This window comes from Felis catus, chromosome B3 (assembly GCF_018350175.1).
Source record: "Felis catus isolate Fca126 chromosome B3, F.catus_Fca126_mat1.0, whole genome shotgun sequence".
Classification (NCBI taxonomy): Eukaryota; Metazoa; Chordata; class Mammalia; order Carnivora; family Felidae; genus Felis; species Felis catus.
This window is the reverse complement of record NC_058373.1, coordinates 87,552,871-87,577,066: the sequence shown is the minus strand read 5'-3', so window position 1 is coordinate 87,577,066 and position 24,196 is coordinate 87,552,871. Positions and strand designations below refer to the sequence as shown.

At 36.7% G+C, this 24,196-nt stretch overlaps 1 long non-coding RNA gene across 2 annotated transcripts in view; it reads left to right on the top strand.

Annotated features, from left to right (window-relative positions):
• The window catches only part of LOC123386055, a 308,079-nt gene that overhangs the window by 257,680 nt on the left and 26,203 nt on the right, over nucleotides 1-24,196 (top strand). Inside the window, exon 5 of one of the 2 annotated variants that reach the window (XR_006599547.1) lies at nucleotides 15,318-19,318. The exons of the other annotated variant lie outside the window; for it this stretch is intronic. This is a non-coding gene — a long non-coding RNA (uncharacterized LOC123386055). Of the gene's footprint in view, nucleotides 1-15,317; nucleotides 19,319-24,196 lie in introns of those variants that run through there. 2 annotated transcript variants of the gene reach the window in all.

Here is a 24,196-nt window from a genome sequence, read left to right as displayed (position 1 = left end):
ACAGGAAAAATTGGTGTGGATGTAACAAAGGAGGCATGGTAGAGACGCTTAGTTACATAAAATTATTGGGGATATTTACTTTTTCTAGCATATGAAATTCTATGCAGTGAATAGATTCTGTTTAAAATAAAAATAATTAAGGGAGATAGGTGCAAAATTTTTATATTTGAAATTGTAACATGGAATAATAGTACATTGTAAAAGGTAAGTTTTAAGCTTAAGAATAGACTTGTTTGAGGTATAATTTCACACTGTTGGCATCGTGACTGGTGTGTGGTAGTCCTTACCAGACTTTGAGTACCTGCTTATACTATGTTCAAGTTAACAACAACTTTAGGCTCCCACTTGATTGTGGGACTGTGGCTGCCAATCAGTTGTAATTCTTATTGCCACTGCCATCTTAAAATGAATTCAGGAAGGGTCTATTTTCACCCCTCTCCTGGCCTAATACATTAGACTTTGGATCCACTTAATTTATAGTCTAGTTGGGATAGATTAAAGAAATGATGACTGATATCTGGTAACATATCAGCCAGGGTTAAAATGCAATTTTCAGTTCATTAAACTCCACAGAAAAGGTCAACCTTAATAATAATATAATCTACTAAGATAGGTTCTCAAGTCTTCTGGTAGGCTAGCTTGTGACAGAGATGTACACATTTGAGAAAAGATGACCTCATTATGCTTAAAAATCGTGTGTGTGTGTGTGTGTGTGTGTGTGTGTGTGTGTGTGTGTATGTGTGTGTGTAGAGAGAGAGAGAGAGTCAACTTGAGATTTACTTGAAAAGACTCATTTAGAAACAAGTTTAGCCTAAACAAAATATAAATTGATTTTCTTCTTTTTACTGGCATTAGTGGGACACTCTGGAATTGAAGATGGAGGCTGATCTGGTCTGTAGGATTGTAAAAGATGCATTTAACTCATGGTGTTCATGACATTATGGGAGTAGGCAGCACATTTCAAGTCCTGCTTACAAGCATAAGCTTTCTCAGAAAGTTATATATGTGAAATGTCTCTCTACAATATAATAGCACTTCCCAATCTCTCCCAATTCAGCCTTTTCAATTACCATGGGAACTCACATCTTATAATAAACAGTGGTGATCACTGTCCACTAAAGGGGAGAAGTAAGCTGTAGGTTTGTCCTCAGTTGTCTTTTGTAGTGCTCCTAAATTTTCTCCTGGATTCTTTTTTTCTTTCTTTTTGCCTTTTGAAGTCTTTTATTTTTTGTTTTTTTTTCAAGTTTTTATTTAAATTCCAGATAGATAACATATAGTGTAATATTAGTTTCAGGTGTAGAATTTAGTAATTCATCACTTATGAATATCACCCAGTGCTCATCACAAGTGCCCTCCTTAATACCCATCACCCATTTAGCCCACTCTCCCCCATCCACCTCCCCTCCAACAGCCTTTTCCTGGGTTCTTAACATGCTGGGATACAAAACCTGGACTGTTGAGCATTTAAAATTCTCTATCTGGATTAGTGCCCAAGAAAAAGTATTCACTTCAATGTATAGTATTCAACATTAAAGATATGATTTAAAACTAGGTTAATTTAGTTGTGAAAAGAATGTTCTTTTAGTGTGAAACAGATGTAGATTGTAATCTTGGCTCTGCTACTTTCTAAGCAAGTTTCTTTACCTAAGTCTCAGTTTTCTTGTCAATCAATTCAGGATATTAATACCACAAAGAATGGATGTAAAGATCATATGTGATAATATCTACAAAATGTTTTACACAATGCGTGATATAGAATAAGCATTTAGAAGTAATCGCAATTATTATAATTATATACATGTTTGTGGAAGAAAAGGAATTTCAATTTTTATTTTCGGCTCATACCCCATTCTCCAAATGAGACTGTAAGTGTTTAACTCAAAGTATTATACAAGTTATTACAGGGCAAATAATAAGCTGATATACAAAGATACAGGAAGTGAGTGGTATCAACTAATCAGTTTAAAAGGGGCCAGGAGAGGAGAGGGATGCAGGGAAAGAGCGAAGTGGGTTTAGAATATGTACTGCTTTCCTTTTTCCTTGATTTTAGATGAACAGTAGAGCTGTCCCCTTTCAATTGAAGTGACCTCTTATGGGCCTCCTTTGAAACCTTCACAGGATTCACAGGGATTCTTCAGGATTACCATTTTAAAGCTAAAGTAATCCTAATTACTAAAAAATAAAACACAACTAAACAATCCTGAACAGAAGTCTTCCGTGTACTGTGAAGAATATCATGTTTTGATACTCAGATCACTCATTTCATTTAAAGTTCCTCTGAGTTTGGGTCCTGGGATACCTGGCTCAAAGGATCAAGCAAAATCAAACTGATGCTTTCAACATGCTTTCTCTTACTGCTTTTAAAAAAGTACCTTCCTCTGGTTATAAATAAGAGATCATTTATAATTGTAATAATATTAAGAACATGGTTGGAGTATGCAATTTTGGTCAAACTGATGCCTGATAATTGAAAAAACTATCAGAGCATTTCCTTATGGTGTCACAGTTTAAAATTTACACACTAAAAAGTCTATTGAGTAGAAATCTTAGACACAGTAGATGATAATGTTAAAAACAAGTTATTGAAAGAGGCTATGAATCAATGTACTCTAACCAAGGCCATACTTGTTAGTAGGTCTGTTGGTGGCTCAAGAGGGATTTTGAATATGCCCATATATTCTCACAAGGCCAGACATTTCGTATGTCCTCTACATCTCCATGTTTCCATTTAAACCACACATCCAGCTCCTCAGAATAGGGTGTGTCTTACAGAGATCACACAAGGAAAGGTGTAATTGACCAAAAAGTATGTTGTGTCTCTTCCTGGGCATCCTGTAGCTCTTGTAACATCTCATGTCCTTTTACTAAAGAAAGAAATATTTCATTGTGATCAATACTAGTGTACTCATTCACATAATAGAAGTAGATAGCATTCAGATATAAAATGTGTATCTCTGGAATTGTAAAGGGAGAAGGAAAATCAGAGAAATACAGTGTCTTGAAATTCAAGAGGAGAGACTATTTTGAGAAGGAGGTGATAGTCAATAATACTAAGTACAGTCTTGGAAAGTGAAAGTCAAGAAAGGAAAGTGAAGGTCAAGAAAAAGCTACTAGATTTGGTGAAGTCATTGATGACCTTGAGGAATTTCAGAAGAAAAATGGTTTGGAAAGTCTGAAATTATTTTCTTAATGTTTTTTTTTTGTTTTGTTTTGTTTTTGAGAGAGAGTGAGAGAGCGAGAGAGCGAGGGAGAGGTAGAGAAAGAGAGGAAGACACAGAATCTGAAGCAGGCTCCATCCTCTGTAGCTGTAAACACAGAACCTGATGTGGGGCTCAAACTCATGAACTGTGATATAATTACCTGAGCTGAAGTCAGATGCTCAACTGACTGAGCCACCCAGGTGCCCCTAGAAAGTCTGAGTTTTAAAAATGAATGTGGGGTGTTAGTGGTGGGTTATGACAGAAATTTAAAGGTGTATGAGTCAGAACAGAAGCACTGTAAGTAGAATATTCTTTAAATAACTTTGTGAAAGGAAGGCTACATTAAATATGTTGCTGGAAAGATCCGTAGTAGCATCAAGAAAAGGCAATTACACCTGTGTATCTTTGAATACATGGGGGCTCATACCTGTGAAAGAAGAGGTTGCAGATTTTGAGAAGGGAATGTTTGGATATAAGAACTAGATCCTCTGGGAGTAAGGAATGAATCTCATTTTATACTTCCTAAACATTGAAAATAGTATCAGCATTTATTGGAATGGTGATATGATATAGGCTTTGTAAAATGATACCAGTTATGCAGAAGTCTTTTTCCCACAATTTATGACTAGAAATCAATGCTGACAGTCTTGAGTATGACCTATTCTACAAAGTTTTCTGGTTAGAAACACTTTTTTAAGCAGAACGTAGGCTAATAGAAAGGACTTGTCAAAGTTTTAGGTTATATTAGTTCACTGAGGTTGGGGTGGTTATGGATAGTTTACATCAACTTGTCATACACTGGTACCCAAATATAGTAAACACTCCCATCAGAGCACAGAACTTAAAAATGGTGCCATAAATGGCAATTCTAGGTTGTTAGTGAGGAGTTATTGCTGCTCCCAACATCCCAGTTCTACTCTTTCATTCTAAAGGGCAAATGAGTTCTGAGAGTATTTATGTTCTATTCAGATTAACTAATTGAGATTTTGGCCTTTTTCTCTAGTTGCCTATTCCTTTACTTAAAATTAATTTGTTACAAGGCACAGTGAGTTAATTAGTATGATTAGCTCCCTCATCTCTATGCTTGCATTTTTAAGAACCTTAAAGGCAAGGTACTGCTTACACAGATGATTATTTGCAGGTAGTTAATTCTTGAGTTATTGTCTTGGGATGGGCATTATCATATTATTAGCATGTCTTTCATATTTCCTGATTCTTTTGGAAGAAGCGTCTCATTTTTACATCTCATTTTAGAACTTTTATTGTCAGTAAATATTAACAGTAAGCTTCTGATCTGTCAACAACATTTTTGTGAAACCCTGCAGAGATGGTTGGCATAGGAAGAACCTGAAGCCACCTCTTCCCATGGCCACAACAGATTTACAGCTACATATGGAATAATTTCCTCTGAACAAAATCTTGAAAAATAGATGGAAAATGAAGAAAATCTTGAAAAATATCCTCCACAACAAAGGATAAAAGGGCTGCATTGAGATAGGTAGAAGAGGCAGAAACCCCCTTGCCCACATGGTGACCCACAACTGGGAGGGATCTTAAAAATAATGGAATTTTTCTCTGAGGAGCAAGGGGTTTCTGCACACATAAGGTACCCCGACCCTTGGGTCCTGCACTGGAGAGATAAGCCACCAAAATGTAAAACCAATGGAGGTGATGTCCAGGAGACCATAGAACTTGAGGGAATAGAGAACCTACTCTGACAGAGCTCCCATGCAGTCTAAGTCACCTTAGGTCCAGTGCAAAATCAGCAGTCTAAAAATGCCAGACCATGTGTGAAGTTGACTCACTTACTAATCTTAAAGTGGGTGCTAAAGAGAGGCAGGAATCTGTTGGGACTCTCTCCAGGCATGGAAGCACTGTTAGGTGCCATTTTTGCCATCTCATGCTACCTTGCTAATGCCAATGCTGGCAGGTGCCATTTGGCAATCTCCCTTTAACCTGCTAGCACAGGCGGGAGCTCTCTACCCCTTGTGCTGCAGCCATGTCACAGCTGGCGAGGCACCCTACCCCTTCCAGGCTGTGATTGTGACACCCCAGGAGCTGGAAGGCACATGCAACCCACACAGGGGAGGCCCTGGAGCACTTGGCTCCAGTGGGCAGTGAAGATTGCACTTCTCAACCCCACAGGTCATCTCCTGCATAAGGCCACTTTTTCAAGACTCGGAGAGGAAAGTATTTTGCCTAACACATAGAAATGAATACAGAGAATCAGGCAAAAGGAAGAGTAGAGGAATATGTTCCAAATGAAGAATAAGATAAAATGTCAGAGAAAGACCTTATGAAACAGAAGTAAGTAGTCTACCTGATAGAGAGTTCAAAGTAAAGGTCATATAGATGCTTTCCAAACTAGGGAGAAGAATGTGTGCATACAGTGAGAACTTCAACAAAAAAATAGAAAATATAAGAAAGTACCAAATAGAAGTCATAGAGCTGAAGAATATAATAACTAAACTGGCAAATATGCTAGAAGAGTTCAATAGATGACTAGATGTAGATGAAGCAGAAGAATGAATCATCAAGCTGGAAAACAAAATAATAGAACTTACCCAGACAGAATGGCAAAAAGAAAAGAATTAAAGAAATTGGAGTACCTTAAGGACATGGGACAACATCAAGCAGGAATACATCCGCATTATAGGGATCCCAGAGGGAGAAGAGAGAGACAAAGGGACAGAAAACTTATTTGAAGAAATAATGGCTGAAAACTTCCCTAATCTGGGGATGAAAACAGGCATCCAGGTTCTGGAAGCCCAGAGAGTTCCAAATAATATGAACCCAAAGAGTTCCAACGAAAGACACATATAATAAAATGTCAGAAGTTAAAGATAATCTTCAAAGCTGCAAACAAACATAAAACGTGTTACATACAAGGGAAGCCCTATAAGGCTTGAAAGTCAGCAGATTTTCAACAGAAACTTTCAAGGCCAGAAAGTAGTGGCATGATATATTCAAAGTACTGAAAGGAAAAAGCTTTCGACCAAGAATACTTACACCAGCAAGTTTATAGAGAATGGAAGGAAGAATTTTGTAGATAAACAAGAGATAAAGAAGTTCATCACCATTAAACCTCTTTAAGGTGAAAAGAAATGATAATAATGACAAGAAAACATACCAAAATAAAATTATCACTGGAAAAGGTAAATATGGAATAAAAGTAGTAGATTAATCACTTATAAAGTTACTATGAAGGTTAAAAGACAAAAATAGTAAAATTACTAAAACTACAATAATTAGTTAAAAGGTACTTAAAAAGATGTAAAATATGACATCAAATCTATAAAACATGGTGGAGGAATAAAAAGTTAGAGTTTTGGAATGTATTCGAATTTAAATTGCTATCAGTTAAAATTGACCATTATATATGTGATATTATATGTGAACCTCACAGTAACCACAGCAAAAATTTACAGTAAATAAACAAAAGAAAATGAGAAAGTAATCTAAACATAGCACTAAAGAGAGTTATCAAACCACAAAGGTAGACATCAGGAGAGGAAAGGAACAGAGAGGAACTACATAAACAGCCAGAAAAAAATTAATAAAATGGCAATAAGCACATATCAGTAATTACTTTAAATGTAAATAGACTAAAATCTCCAATCAAAATTGGAGAATGGACTGAATGGACTAAAAAAAACCCAACAAAACTCATCTATATGTTGGCCACAAAAGACTCACTTCAGAAGTAAGGACATACCCAGACGGAAATCGAAGAGATTGGAAAAGATATCCCATATAAATGGAAACAAAAAGAGAATTGGAGTAACTCTACTCATATCACCCAAAATAAAATAAAGACTGTAATAAAAGGGAAAGAGGGGTAGCCTCATCAATAAATGGTGCTGGGAAAACTGGACAGCGACATGCAAAAGAATGACGTTGGGCTACTATCTTACACATATATAAAAATCAACTCAAAATGGATTAAAAACTTGAATGTGAGATCCCGAACAATAAAACTCCTAATAGAAAAAAAGGTGGCAAGTTCCTTGATGTCCATCGTAGTCCTGTTTTTTGAATCTTACTCCAAAGGCAAGGGCAACAAAAGCAAAAATAAGTGAATAGGACTACATTGAACTAAAAAACTTCTGCACAGTGAAGGAAAATATCAAGATAAAAAGGAAACCTACTGAATGGAAAATGATATTTGCAAATGATATCTCTGATAAGGGGTTAATATTTAGCATATCTAAAGAGTTCATATAACTCAATAACAAAAAAAACCCAAACAATCTGATTAAAATACAAACAGATAATCTGAATAGACATTTTTCCAAAGATGACCAACAGATGACCAACAGGCATGTGAAATGATGCGCCATTTCACTAATCATTAGGGACCTGCAAATCAAAACCATAGTGAGGTACCACCTCTCAGCTGTTACTATTATCAAAAAGACAAGAATTGGAGAGGATGAGTAGAAAAGGGAGCCGGTGTGCACTGTTAAATGAGTGTAAATTGGTACAACCACAATGGAAAACAGAACAGAGGTTCCTCAAAAAATTAAAAATAGAGCTACGATATGATTCAGCAATTCCACTTGTGGGTATCCATCAGAAGAAAACAAAAACACTAATTCAAAAAGATATGCACATTCATGTTTTTTTGCAGCATTATTTACAATAGCCAAAATACAAAAATAATCTTAGTGTTCATCAATAGGTGAATGGATAAAGAAGATATGGTACCCCCCCCACACACACACACAACCAATGGGATAGTACTCAGCCATGAAAAAAGAATGAAATCTTGTCATTTGCAACAACATGAATGGGCCTTGAAGGTATTATGCTAAGTGAAATAAGTCAGACAGAGGAAGACAAATACTGCATAATTTCACTTATAAGTGGAATCTAGAAAACAAAGGAAGCAAACAAACAAACAAAAAACCAAACCAAATGCAGACTTACAGAGAACAGAGTGATGGTTGCCACAAGGGAGGAGGCTGGGGGCAAAATTGGTGAAAGGGGATCAAGAAGTACAGACTTCCAGTTATAAAATAAATAAGTCATGGAGATATAATGTATACCGTAGAAAATACAGTCAATAATATTGTGTTAACTCTGTATGGTGACAAGTGGTAACTAGACTTATGGTGGTGATTATTTCACAATGTATGTAAGTGTTGAATCACTGTGTTGTACACATGAAACTAATATATGGTTGTATGTTAGTTACACTTGAATAAAAAAAAGCCCCCAACATTTGTGTTATATACTATCAAAATATGAGATTACAAATTCCAAAGGATTTGATTTCCTATACATAGGCTTAGGGAAGTAGTGGCAGTCAGCGTTTTCAGTCATGATGTTGCAATCATAATGAATAATCGATGAATGTACTTGTGCCTGTTGAAATTTGATGCCAAGCAGAAAAGTGCACCACTAGGTGACACTCTGATCTTAAAACATGAACCAACTAATGACAATTACAAAAATGACAATGAAACTGACATCAATAGATTATTTATGGTACAATGGAGGAAGTTAGTGTGAATTTAATATTGTAAATCTGGGACATCAATTTTTAGGCTCAGTGAGGATTTTTGTTCACAAATAATTTTTTTTAGATGCTATACAGATGCTTTGTATTAGTTGACAATACTAAATCATTCTCCATATCAGCAAATTTGGAAATACTGCTAACTTTCATGAAGGAGAAAGGTATAGTTTGATTAGTCTAGGATAGGGAGCCATCAATTTAGCATTGATATCAACTTTTACTACCACACTGGGAAGGGTATTTAAATGTTCTTTTCTGGCTTGATTACCCATAAAGAGATAATAAGCTTCTCTGCCTCTCAGGAATGTTATAAGGAAGAGTTGGTTAAAATGTGCAGTGTCCTGATGGCTATAACTATTAAATATTGTGTAAAGCAATGCAATAATAGTAAAATCAATAAAATGCTTGAATGGAGTTGTTTGGTGATCAAGCCTACAAATTAAAATATCAGTAATGTGTGGTAGATAAAAGTTGTCTCTGTACAGAGTGTTTCCATACAAAGAAGGCAAAGAAAATTTCCCTGAATTGATATTTGGCTTTAAATATAGTTACTGTTTCATAAAAACCTACTTGATGACCAGACTAATCTAATTGACCTAGGATTTGTGGTGGGAGAGCTGTGAGGGGCTCTCTTCACCCAGAAGACTTCTGTGGAAGAAATCCTTGATATTAATCATCAACAAAGCCTAAGCTAATTAATGTATGTGCTTGGAAGTCTGTACCTTTCATAAGCATCTCAGAGAAATCCATGACACAAAGAAAGGTTATACCCACTGATTATGGATGATAGTGGCAATAGCTAGCATCTTATCCAAGGGTCTAATTTTAGGCAAAATGCAGTAAAATGTACATCAAAAACACTATAAAGTGTAGGAAAGTGACAAAAGTTCCACCTCAGATCTGAATAGGAATTTTGGTCATTATATGAATTGCATATGTGGTTCTATATAAAAAAAGGTGCCAAGGATTCTTGCTTCTTTTTAAAAACTATTTTTAGAATCATATCTTCCTTCAAGTGCTGCCTTTTTTGTTTCTGCCTATTCATTCTCAGAATTGTAGTCCATTTTCCTCTAGCTTTTCAGGAAGCAAGAGCTTGTGTATGACCTTTGAACCAAGTCTCTCTGCCTATCATAGTCATAATGTATTCTTCTATTATATATGGGCCAGTGGGAGAACTGCAGTTCGAATAATTCTTCTTGGCCTGGAAAGATTTCCAGGGAGAATGAATGAAGAGAGAAGATATGAATATTGGGGAATAGGCAGAACTCGCGAACTCAGTTAAAATGAAGAGACATTGTCTCCTGGAGGCCTGTGTTGGGACAGTCACAATGCAGTATGGGTAAATGAATTGGCTACATTCCCAGCCTAAAGGGAATCGGAACTTTCTCCAGTTATGGCTGGATCATGTATTGAGACACATCTAAGGGAAAATTCATACTTTCTGATTCACTGACACTGAAAAAAATGAATGCTTCCATACTATGGTAACTAAGAAACTTTGGTTGTCATCTCTATTCACATTTGAGTAAGATACTGCTCTATGACTGCCTTTAGGTTGTTCAGCGAGTTAGTTTGAGGGACCAAACTGCTGCTTCTGACTCTCTCCTGCTCAGGTGGAACAACTTTCTTGTGCTTCTTCTTATTAGGTGACTCAGCTTTCCCTCTCCTGGGCTTTTCTTCTATTATGAGCTCCAACACAGAAGAGAATTACTGGATCTGTGTGGTCCTTGGCACCTAATTATTTTCCTGTCTCTCATGCTGCTCTGATATATCTGGGTTTCCTAACATGTTTAATCACAGTTTTACTGTGAATTTAATTTACTTACATCTTACTGTTTTTTAATCAACCAAAGATTTAAAATGTAGATAATAATAGCATGTACGTACTGTACTTCAGATTATAATTTAAGAGAGTATATTCACCTATATGATTAAATTATCATTAATCTTAATGAAAATAACAATAACAGAAACACATACTTAACTTGAATTGACTACATGCCAGGTACTATGCTAAGCACTTTACATATATTTACTAATGTGATCACCACAAGAAACATATGAAGAAGATACTATTAGGGATAGAATTTAGATATAATCCAGTATTTAAAAAAGAGAAGCAAACACCTAGATATATATTTAGGAATAGCACCTTTAGTTTGAGCTGCTGTATTTCCTTATTTAGACTCTCAAGTTAAGGTCCTCTGGGTTTGCAACTGTCAGTTTATAGCTGACGATTATCTCACCTGGTTTGTCACAACCAGAAAGTGACATAAATTGCAAACAGTTTATTAAAAAATCAGGCTTTAGGAAGCAAACTTCAACACCTGGAATGACATTTGTCTAATGAGTAAGGAAAAGAGGACTTGAGAGTCTTGATGAGAAAAAAATAAATTAAGTGCAAAAGTAAATACAGTTAGCTCTGAAATGGGAAAAATCTACCTTGTAGTTAGTAGCCTTGGAAATGTCTAATAAGTATCACAGGATAACCTGTGAAAAAAGTGTGACACATTCTCTGACCCCCTGAAAAGTGTATATGTGTGTGTGTATATATATATATATATATATATATATATATATATGTGTGTGTGTGTGTGTGTGTATACATACACACTTTTTTGTATATACATGTATATATGTATATATGCATATGTATATATGTATATATACACACATATATACATATATATACACACATATATACATATATATACACACATATACATATATATATATATATATATATATATATATATATATATATAAAGAAGGGAATGGGCGTATAGAATGAAAAGGGAGGGGATACAGGTAAAAAAGGCTTAAGCTCAGTTATAAGGCTACCAGAATGCCAGAGAACTTCTAGTATAGCATTAATCTCTACTGTAGACTAATTGTAGGGGAAGGAAAGGAGGGAACTCAACATAATATTTGAATATAGTAATAGTTCCTGGATGTTCAAGAGCTATGGTAGTGCTCAAGAGCCACAGTATTCAATTAATGAAAACTCTTTTTTTGAGTGATGTTTTCACTTTATTTCACCTATATTATTTTATTTTATTTTATTTTATTTTATTTTATTTTATTTTATTTTATTTTATTTTATTTTTATTAGAGAGAGAGAGAGAGCAAGCTTATGTGTACTGGGGAGATGGGAAGATGGGGAGAGAGAGAGAGAGAGAGAGAGAGAGAGAGAGAGAGAGAGAGAGAATATCCCAAGCAGGTTCCATGCTCATTGTAGAGCCTGACGTGGGGCTTGATCTCACTACCCTGGAATCATGACCTGGGCTGAAATCAAGGGTCAGATGCTCAACAAACTGAGCCACCCAGGCGTCCCTATTTCACTACTTTTAAAAGAAGGTAAAGAAATCAGAGAGAGCTGAGATAAAAAACACAAGGTTTATTCACGAATTCATTTGTTCAACCTACTTTTTCTGCCACACATTGTGTTTGGTATTGGTGATATAGCAACAAACCCTTAGGGAACTTACATAGTATGTGGAGTTCATGGAGTTGCCATGAACTGAAATGGAAAAACTACAAGAGGGGAATGTTTGATTTGAAGTGGGGAGAAAATTAGGGGCCTGGTTTTGAGGATGCTTAGTTTGAAATTTCAGTTAGATGTCTAAGTGGAGATGTTGACCAAAGTCAGATATATGAATCTTGAGTTTAGGGGAAAGCCTATGCAGAAGATATAAACCTGGGAGTTTTTGTATTCATCAGTACTGTTTACCAAATATTTCCATTTCCCCTTCTAATATGGCTTTATGTTAGACTAGTATTTTTCTGCTCATGGTGATCATATGACTTTCTCTGACCAATTGAAATAGAGTCGAAGTATGGGTGATATGTGTTACTTCTGGATTGAAGCTATAACAGTCAATGTACAATTTGCCACAGCAACTGGAAATGCTCCAATGGTAGCTGCTTTATCAACTAGTGTCCCAAAGAGAGGACAATGTGGAGCAGACTCCCAGGCAAACTGCAATCAATGGGTAATATGGATAAGAAAGTTTATTAAGCTACTGACATTTGTGAGGCTGCGGTTGTTACCACAGCATAACCTACCTTATTCCGACTTGAATAGGAATCATGATAGGTAGGTGTAGATAGATATAGAGAGATAACAGGAAAGGGAATTTCCAGGCAAGTAAGCCTGGGAGCACTCCAGCCTTAAAAGGAGGAAGCAGCCAAAAGACTGAGAAGAAGCATTTGGGAAGTGTGGTGTCCTGGAAGTCAAAGTGATTCCCATTGTAAATATCATTGGAGAGTTTGGCAAGAAAAATTTTGAGGGAGCAATCTGCAAAAACATAATCTGGGTTTACATGAAAGCAGGAAGAAGGAAATTGAATAGAGCAAGTATATTCCTCTGTTGCAAGTTGTTGGGTGGGGTGACAGGTGGAGAGGGAAAGTAGGATCATGAGTGCTTTTTAAAAAAGATAGAAATACTGCATGACGAGTACAGATGGGAAAAATTAATGATGTAGGAGGGAGGAAAGATTATGGGAGTGCTATACTTGGAACAGAAGAGATGGCATGAGATCTAGTGCTCAAATAGAAGGGTCAGCTTTGTTGGGAAACTGGTGGTTATGAATTTAAAGTGAGATCAGTCAGCACAATTATGTGTTTTTCTTCATACTCATTCAGCTGTGTGGTTGCATGTGTAGACTAGATGAATAATTGGATTCAATCAGGCTTGGAAATGACTGACTTGATTACCATTTTAAAGTATATTAGTTGTTCTCAGTGTTTGTGGGAAATCAAATAAGAGGAATGGGTTTTAATAAAAGCAAACCCAGCCAACTAACCAACTGCTGTTGTCTCCACCCCCATCCTGAGATATTTTAGAGAAGACATTCATGGCCATTTAGAACCAAACAACAACAGCAGCCATGAAATTTTATTCCTGAAGAAGGTTGGATGATTTCTCTTTTAGCTGATCTTCAGTAAGAGAGCAAATATTCTCTGTTACAGATCCTTAAGAAAAGTGAGAAATTAGAGTCGACAATCCAAATACCAGCTGATGCTAATTGTTTTCCAATAGGAAATAGGTCTCTGTGTCTTAGTTACTTTTATTCCTTGCATATTAATCACTTTGTGTCAGTAGGCCTCTAAGAGGGCATTAAATAATGAGATAGTAATACAAACAAGGGGTTTTGAGCTCAACTCCAGCTAAGTTATTGGCACATGTTTTATATGGCATCTGTATGGGAACTCCATAATGAGTGAGATTAAGGCAATGAAGTGAGAAAATGAAAAATTCATCCAGGAGGTAAATGTCCATGGCCAAATTTCCAGTCTTCATATACATATATAACAACTTAGCATCAATGAGTTGGTTGCAGTAGTTATAACAGGCCTTTGCAAGGAATTTTAGGTTAGAAGAGGATTTGAGTTTATTATAAAGTGGAGTGTTACGATGTTTTCTTCAACTTGTTGGGGTTTCTGAGCCAGTCCCTCTGATGAGGGGAGGAGACATGACTGAAATTAGGATATCTGGGAATAGTTGGCTATTCCAGCACAGAGGCCAGCTGTGCCACACCTGTTCAGAGCAATGGGCTATTTATATGAGACGATACCAGGCAGAGAATGCTGGGAGAACATTGTTGAAACCATGCAAAGCCAAATGTTTCAAATGTGTCTTTGAGAATGGCTCATTTAATAATGATGATAAAACATGCTTACGATAGGATGTTAAGTGAAATAAACTAGGTAGCAATTTTATGTATAATATGCTTTCAACTGTTTTTTAAAAGGCATATAAAAAAAAGCCTGGGAGGAGATGTATGTTAACAGGTTTGTCTTTGCGTGATTGAAGCCTGGAGCATTAAATATATTGGGACAAATCTTGGTCAGACACTTAGGAGTATTAAAAGTAAAAATTATTTCTGTGTTTATTTCCTTTTTGATTGCATATTTTGTTTGTATTATAGTCTGTACACATGCAGTCTGCTAATAGTGATTTAGTATATGGTTATTGCCTCCAGTACTGTATTAATGATGGCAGGATATAAGTATTTAGATATAAATACCGTGAGTTCTGTTCAGAAACCTGAAGATATATGTTTGTATAACATGTAACATATTTATTGAACAAGTGTTATGTGTCACATACTCAACTAGGCATTGGATATATCAGATAATAACTAACCTCATGAACTTTGCAGTCTAATGGAAGGTATATTAGTTTCTATGGCTGCATAAGAAATTACAATACACTTAGAGGCTTAAAACACTTTTATTATCTAACAGATTCTGTAGTCAGGATAGTGGCACAGATGAGCAGGATCTATGAGCCAGGCTGTGTTCTCATATAGATGCTGACCTGGGAAAGAATCTTCTTTCAAGCTCACTTGATTCGTTGACAGAATGATTTCCTTGCAGCTGTATGATTGAGGGTGCTAGTATCTAACTTTCTGTTAGCTGGAGGCCAGCTCAATTCTTAGAGGCTGCCCTCAACTCTTTGCCATGTGGGCCTCCCAACATAGACAGTTCTGAGCCAGCTAAGGAGAGAGAATCTCTAGAGTGAGTCTGCTAGCAAGATGGAGTTGTATATAATGTAACATAATTACAGGAGTGCCATCTCATCCTCTTTGCAGGTCCTGGTGGTTAGAAGACAGCCACAGTTCCTATAAATAGTTAGCCACTGCTGTTTGCTATTGGGAGCTTATTCTGCTGGGAACACCTTGTAGAATCCACTTCAGAATTGACTGTAGCTGATGTTCAAGGTCAGTCATGGTTTGCCATATGGGGGGAGAACTCTCACTTCAAACGGTGTAGATGATTCATTTCAGAATGACCTAGTAGGTTCTCAAAGGCATGTCTCCTGGGGCAGCAGAGAAGCCCAGGGTGGAAAGACATAGCTACCTAGAGCAGCTGAAGTCAGGTGTTGTCAGGTTACAGATGTGCAATGCTGGTTACCACAGCGATGGCTGGAGTTAAAAATGTGGGTCCGCAGGGTGTGAGTTGGGGACAAGTGTTTGATGCACACAGCCAGTGAGAGGCAGAGCTGGTGGTTCAGCCTTTCAGACTTCACTGTCCCCAGCTGCCATATCACCATCTCCTGCACTTTAACAAATACCTTTTTCATATGCACTGCATTTCTTTTTTGCACTGAAATTCTCCATTTAATTTTCATTGCTTTTAGTAAAACTATTTACAGCAGTGCCTCTCAGAATTTAATGTGCATACAAATCACCTGGGGATCTTGGTAAATGCAGATTTTGACTCAGAACATTGAGATATGGACTTCTAGTCTGCATTTCTAAAAGGCTCCCAGGGGATGTGGATGCTGCTGGTCTGGAGACCACACTGTGAGGAGCAAGGTCATAAGGTAAGAACCTAAATGAAAAGGGATGATTAGGTTGTACATTTGAATGAAATGAATAAAAGACAGGTGTTGTGATGCACCTTGAAGCTGCTGACTCAACTTCCAGCAGAGCCTTTGTCAAACTTACTTGCTTTCTTTGTGGCCTGAAGGTTTATAAGACCCTCTAAATGTATTTTGAATGATGATTTGAATAATACTGTTATATAAAACCTTCTCCCAAAGCAGTTCAAAGTGCTTTTTATAATGTTAGCCATCTGGTCATTGCTTTCTGAGGGTACTAATCTCCTTCTAGGAAAACACTAATAATATACTAGTAATGTGAAAAATCAAATACATACTCCCCACAGAACGTCATTTTCTTGCTCTGCAAGTACATTCTCATTACAAACTGCATTCCCTAAACCAAAATAGCAATATTATGAGGGTGCACTGGGCCTATTGTAGTTTTGTCTCTACTTCCTAACGGGACAGATAGGGAATTTCAAAGTCCTGCATCATCTGCTAAGAAGTTTTGTTCTGGGGACGCTGTGTTTACTATTGACTGATTCAGTTTGATTAGATTTTCATTCATAGTATCCGCAATTTCAAAGAAGAAATAAATGAAGTAATCTCAGAGATCCTATCATACATTTATGTAGTTCTGTAAAGGATGTGATTAACTTTTGCAGTATGGTTTATGAAGAAGCACTTTGAAAGGAAATACGTAAAAGCATACTTCCAAGGTTTTCAGCTAAATTGAGATTTGATGTTGTAATATGATAGAGCAGATAAGGCATGGACTTGAAACAGAGCCTTAACAAAGCCATCATAGGGATGATGGTTTTTAAAAATTACTTTGATACTTTTTCTTCTCTGGGGCTTATTACGTGTTCACTTAGTGTTTAATATGCATCTATTGAGCATCCATGGTGAGCACTGACCTATCCCTAGGCTTGCAGTGGGAGACAAAATAGTTACCAACCTCATGGAAGTTACACTTGAGGGGAAGGCAGGCATAAAACAAATAGCTACACAAATACATATATGATTACTCACTGTGGTAAGTGCTACGAAAGGCAGTCCCTGGGTAGAGTCATAAGGGCAAAAGAGAGTTCATCACATTTGAAGAATTAAAAAAGCCAAGTGCTGCTAGAGCATAGTCAATGAAAGTAGCAGTGAATACTTACATAATGTGTGCAAGGTACCAGGCATGGTGCAGAAGCCTTACAGGCCATAACACATTAAGGCCTTACTACTACCTTATAAAGTCAGTACCACTCTCCTCATTTCCTATATCAGAGGCACAGAGAGGGTTAAGCGAGTTGCCCAGTGTTTCATGGGTGGAATGTTTGAACCCAGAAGGTCTTCATCACTGTCCAGCATTGCCTCAGTGCAGAGAAAAGGGGGCAGGGCCCAGCTTGGCAGCTTGATGTTCCCCTCTCTTAATATAATGTGCAGCTTCAACGTTTTAATCACCATGTGAAAGAACAGGAGGTTAACTGACTTATTGAAATACAAATGACAGTGACATAAAATAATAATGGTTTACTATATCATAAGATAACTTATAGCCCCGGTAAGTAAACTCTAAAAATGCATAGCCATCTTATCATTTCTAAAAAATTCTCCATGAGGGGTGACCTGAAGAGGCAAATAGCCATAAACTATATTCACATCTCGGCATGGGTGATTCAGGTCTTCATTTTCTGACTATGATATTAATATGCCCTTTCTGTAATTCATGGAGGATATATTAACTAATAATCCAAGGAGGAGACCTATATCTCCTTTGTATTTTCTATGGCAGGACAATGCAGCAAGAGTGTAGATGTCATGGTAGGATATGAAAAAAATGGAAGTTTATATGATTACTTTTTGTCATTCTGAGTAGATCAGCTTTGCTATGGGTTTAAGTTTTAAATAATGAATCACTATAAACTTAAAAACACTTACTAAAATTTTCATTTAATTTTCTATTTATTTCATATACATTTCCCAATGTGGAAACCAAGCCCTGGGATATATTATTGCTGTCATAGTTCTGTAAGTGACAACGCAGTGGAAGAGAACACAGCAGACACCAGGCCGCTTCTTATCATACCAAGTCATCCAGAAGGCTCCAAGCAGTTGGAGTGTCTGATGAGAAACTTGGAAAAGGATAGATAAGGCATTCTTAAGTCATAGTCTATGCTTTTCAGGGCTTTGCTTTTTGTGGCTGAGTTTTAACAAATGTCATGGTTCATTGTGGCAGGAAGAAAGGAAAAAACATAAGTAAATCACAAGCCGGGTAATATGTCTTCGAGAAGCTAAAAGTTGCCCATTTGGAGTTTTGATTATCAAAAAGTGATGGGAGTCTTGGAGTAATGTCACTTGAATTTTCCCCTTTCAGGATGGGAAACAAGGCTGAGGCATCAAATGAATTTCCTGAGGTCATGTATCAAGCTGGTAGCAGCAGAGCAAAAGCTAGAGCTCAGCACTCCCGACTCAGGCTGTGCACTTGGGGCAGGCATGTGTATGAGACATTGTGCTTTAGGGTTTCCTCTGACAAGGGCATGGAATTAGAAATACAGTATGAATTTTTTAAGGAGTACATACACCCAGAGAACACAGATATTCCAAAACTTGTGTACCTGGTTTATGAAGCAAAGATAAGGTATGATACTGGGATAACATATGAACAATACCCTACTGTTGGTCTTAAAAATAATAGAACATCTTAACCTTGATGACACCCATGGTCCTTTTCTTTGACCTAACCAGTCTTTCTAAAGACTAAAACACCTTACAAATAGTTTTCACATGTGAAAAATATTAGGGTCATTTCATAAATTCATTATGTCCTGATTTACTCTTGGCCATTAGATGTCTCCTCTTTCCTGTGAGAACCCAGAATGATCCTCTACTGGTGTACTCCTGTGTGAAGCCCACTCAGGTCCCCGCTAGAGCTATGACAAACAAGAGACTGAGGTAGCAAGGTTTGTGCAGGATTCAGGGAATAAGGGTATCTGCTTTTTATTATTGCGTTGAGTCTGAAATCATAAGCAATGTCAGCGATAAAATCTTTTCCTTGATGAGGTTGACTGCAATGCTCCCTCCACCTGTGTGTACTACTGCTCTGGGGAACTATGAACAAACTAAATCCAAGGGCAGGGAAGGGGGGCGGAATTTTCGCCTGGATAATAACATTTGCTTCTCTTCTAATCTTCAGACCTTCATGCAGAATATCCATGAAAATCAAGTAAACAGTGAATTGTACTAATATGAGAAATAATTAAGATTGTCTGCTACAAGTCAAATGTTAATGAAAAAAGTAAATTGTAACTAAAAAGCTTTCCTTTATACAATAGAAAAGTAGATATATAATGGAAAACAATCAATTGCAAAGTAATAGAAATTATAAAATATCTAGAAATAAATTTTATCCCAAATGCATAGATATATATGAAAAAAACTATAAAACTACTGAATTACCACATTAAAAAAATTTTTTTAATGTTTATTTATTTTTGAGAGAGAGAGAGAGAGAGAGAGAGAGAGACAGAGTGCAAGCCGGGGAGGGGCAGAGAGAAATGGAGACACAGAATCCAAAGCAGGCTCCAGGCTCTGAGTTGTCAGCACAGAGCCCGACATGGGGCTTGAACTCATGAATGGTGAGATCATGACCTGAGCTGAAGTCAGACGCTTAATCCACTGAACCACCCAGGCACCCTAGGCATACCATATTCTTGGTTGAAAAGATATTTCTTTCTTCTAATTTAGTCTATCAGTTTAATGAAATTCCAATAAAAGTCCAATAGAATTTAAAAGATTTCCTTTTAATTTGACCTTGGATATGATAATAACCTCTTTGGACTTTAGTGTAAGACTAAAGTGATCAATGTTTAAGACATTTCGGAATTATGAATAATGGCCTTAAAATGCTCATATATTTTAACTCAGTAATTTCACTTGTAAGAGTTTATATTAGGTAAGTAATTGGGAGAGGACCATAAATCTCCATGTCTAAGAATGTTTGTTAAAGTTTTATAAAAAAAAATTGGCAAAACACAATGAGGTATTTAGCTTAAGCACATTTTGGCATGAACATAAAGTGAAGTATTACATAATTATTAAAACCTCTATTTCAAATACTAATTAATGGAAAAAATAAATGTAAAATTACATTAAGTATTTCCATTAAAGTACACACATACATATGCAAAGAACATCTGTAGGTCAAGAAAATATATAGAAATGTTTCTAGTAGCTATCTCAGGATGGTGATGTTGTAAGGTGTGGGTTCAAATCTCACGTGCCAGCTGTGAGATCCTGGCTTAATGGTACTGTTACTTGAAGTCTTAATTTCCTCATATGTAAAAGGAATAAAATGTTTTTGTGAAGGTTGAAGTAGTTAATATATGTGAAGCTTAGCATTTACCAGGTGCTCACTAAATGGTGTTTAATATCAATAATACTATAGATTTCTGTATTTTATAAGCCTACTTTTATTATTTAAAAGCCTGAGATATATTTGATGTATAGCATTATGTAAGTTTAAGGTATACAGTGTATTATTTTGATGCATTTATATATTGCAGTATGATTAACACTGTAGCATTGGTTAACACCTTTAACATGTCACCTAATTATCATTTCATTTCGTTGCAAGAAAATTTAATATCTAGTCTCTTAGCAACTTTGAAATATATAATACAGTATTATTGACTATAATCACAATGGTGTGTGTTAAATCTCCAGAACTTACTCATTTTCTAACTGCAAGTTTGTACCCTTTGACCAACATCTACCCATCACCCCCTGCTCCCTAGCCACCATTCAACCCTCTGTTTTTAGGAGTTTGGCTTTTCTAGATTCCACATATAAGTGAGATGATACAGTTTTATCTTTTTCTGTCTGATTTATTTCTTTTAGCATAATGCCTTCCAGGTCTGTCCATGCTGTCACATTTAAACATTGCAGATTTATTAATTTCATGATCAGAAACGAATGATGAATATTACACATTTTCAAAAGAGAACATTCAGAAAGTTCAGGCAAAATGAAAAACCAATTGCGAGAAGAATTGGGAAATGAGCAGAAAACACAAAATAGACCCCATGATGTAGGAGCCTTAAGTGTACCAATTTAAAAGGGAAATAATATTTATTGAGTTATTTTTCTGTGCTTTGGGTATTGTGTATGTATAATTCAGTTTAGTTTTTGATATCACCCCGTGAGACAGGTACTATTCTTATCATCGTTCTACAGATGAAGAAACTGAGGTACAGAAAATTTAATGCATCCAAGGGTGTAGAGCAGCAGAGTGGGGCTATGAAGCAGTTTATATCAGCTTAACTACTGGTATAGTTAACTACTGATATAGTTAACTACTGATAGTACAGGCAGACTACTTTCTCAAGGTTGAATTCTGCGTGATTCATGTAGTATAAGAGCAAATGAATTGCTTAGGATAAGCACAACAATTCTTGATTCTGAGACAAGAAATACATTTCTCCTGAATGGTCTCATGCTGTTGACACTGCTCAATTCCATGATGAACATCCTCAAAAATACCCTTACAGCAGACATACTGACAAGTTTCATAGGACTGTTTATTATAATGTCCTTCAATGTGATCCTCTGGCCTTGCATTTAAGCCCAATTCACTATAAAACAAACAAACAAACAAACAAACAAACAAACAAAAAAGGCTTTTTGTTTTATAAGAGTCCATAAGAAGAGAGTGGACTGGACTTGCATTTAAGCCCAATTCACTATAAAACAAACAAACAAACAAAAAAACAAACAAAAAAGGCTTTTTGTTTTAGAAGAGTCCATAAGAGGAGAGTGGACTGGACTGATTGATGGAGGGATACTGACACACTGAGATATCATTAAAATAATTCTCTTTTGTACTGAAAAATCTTCAAAATAACTTAGAGGAGTTAAAAATGTTATGGCTTTGCCATATAGTTGAAACTCAAACAGGACTTTAAAGGGGCAAGAAATCTCCCAAGACATAGGAATAAGATCACAATTAGTTTCTACTGTTCTTCAACAATTTTGTTATGAGAAAGATTCAAAATGTAAGATGTTGACTGAAATAACTTATAAAAAATTGCATGTAGTTGTGAACTTGGAAATTATCTTGTTGATTTGCAATTGGAAAAATGATATTCATTAATTTGGGATAGCATATTGAATAATTAATTCAGTTGTCATACATAGAGTTTAGGTCTTTGTCACAAGTTGTCACTCTCCAGAAGCAGACCTTGAGATGGAGTTTGGGTTCAAGATGTGAAAGCAATGGGGATGTAGCAGGATTGTTCACATTGGGGCAAAATGGCCTGACATTTATACACATGCCTTGCTCAGCTTCTGGATGTGAGTTGCCCTGGGAAGGGTGTGATCTGGGGAGAAGCAGCTCTCCCAGCTGAGGCCGATCCTGAGGGAGCTGGCCCTGGGCGCACTCTGTTGACTGCATGTCCCGCAACTGGGCATCAAATCTTCCCTTTAAAGAGGATCTGAGTAATTAATTTCCATCCCCATACACATATGATAAAGAGTTCTCTAGCCTATTTAAAGAGATAATGGAACATTAGATTTTTGCATAAGTTTTGAATCTGAGGTAGGAAGTGACCTTGAAAAATTTGGGCCTTATTATGTCTGCTTTATAACTGTAGCCGATAATCTATTTCTTTAATCTCTTGATACACATTCAAGCTGAATGAAGAATCTTGCTTGTTGTAGCTACCTAGAAGAATGTGGTTGATTTGTAGTGTGATTAGCAGGTGTCTCAGTCAGCTTGGGCTGCCATAACAAAATGCCATAGACTGAGTGGCTTAAACAACATACACTTATTTCTTATATTTCTAGAGGCTAGGAAGTCTAAGATCTAGGTTTTGGTGAGGTAGTCTTCACTCTGCGGCCTCTTCTCTTGTCTTGTATGTAGCCGCCTTATCTTGCTGTGTGCTTATGGTGTCTTTCCTCAAAGTATATGCATGAGAATGAGAGAGAGAGACAGAGAGAGAGAGAGAGAGAGAGAGAGATTACTCCCTTCCTCTTTTTATAAGGCCACCAGTCCTTTTGAATTAGGACCCCACCCTTATCCTTAATAACCTCCTAAAGACCTTATCTCCAAATACAGTCACGGTGGAGATTAGGGCTTCAACATATCAGTATAGGAGGGACACAATTCAGTCCATAACAGTTGGTAAGCATTAGAAGAGCAATGCTTAGAACAGGGTAAGCAAACTTTTTTGGACCGTGGGCCAATAAACAGCCACTGGCCCATTTTGTGTGGCCCATGAGCTTGGAATGATTTTCCTATTTCTAAAAGATTACAAACAGATAATACCCCCAAAGAATAGTGTGATGGGCACTGTATTTGACTCACATAGCTTAAAATATTTACTGTCTTGGGGCGCCTGGGTGGCTCAGTCGGTTAAGCGTCAGACTTCAGCTCAGGTCCTGATCTCGCGGTCCGTGAGTTTGAGCCCCGCGTCGGGCTCTGTGCTGACAGCTCAGAGCCTGGAGCCTGCTTCAGATTCTGTGTCTCCCCCTCTCTCTGCCCCTCCCCCATTCATGCTCTGTCTCTCTCTGTCTCAAAAATAAAACATTAAAAAAATTAAAAAAAAATATTTACTGTCTTATTCTTTACAGAAAGTCTGCCAATCCCTGGCCTAGAATCATGACCAGACTTACTTTCAGATATTCTGGACCTAGTTTCTGCAGCTCAAAAAGTGAGAACTAGAAATTATTTTTATTGCATTCCTTAAAAGGAAGGGGTTACTCTGTATATCAGTTGAACAGGAATTATTTCGTAATTGGACAATCAGAGTGAGAGAGTCAACCCAGATGAGGCCTTTTAAATTGGTTTTCTAGTCACTTAGGGCTTTTTATTCTCTCTGTTCTGGAGAATGATGCCACATACACTTGATATGACAGATATGATATGATGTGATATGATATCATTTGATGTGATAGAGACAGCTTGGAAGGTCTGGTTAGGGAGAATGCTCAAACCAAATTGGGTTCCTAGGAGATTGGTAATAATGAGTGACAGGAATGTCAATGAGTGATGGAAGTTTAGATGATACTAGAGTAGGGAGTGTAGATGGTAGTCTAGTTAGGACACCAAGAAAAGAGGGAAGACACGAGATGAGAAACTATTGATCGTGCTGTGGCTAA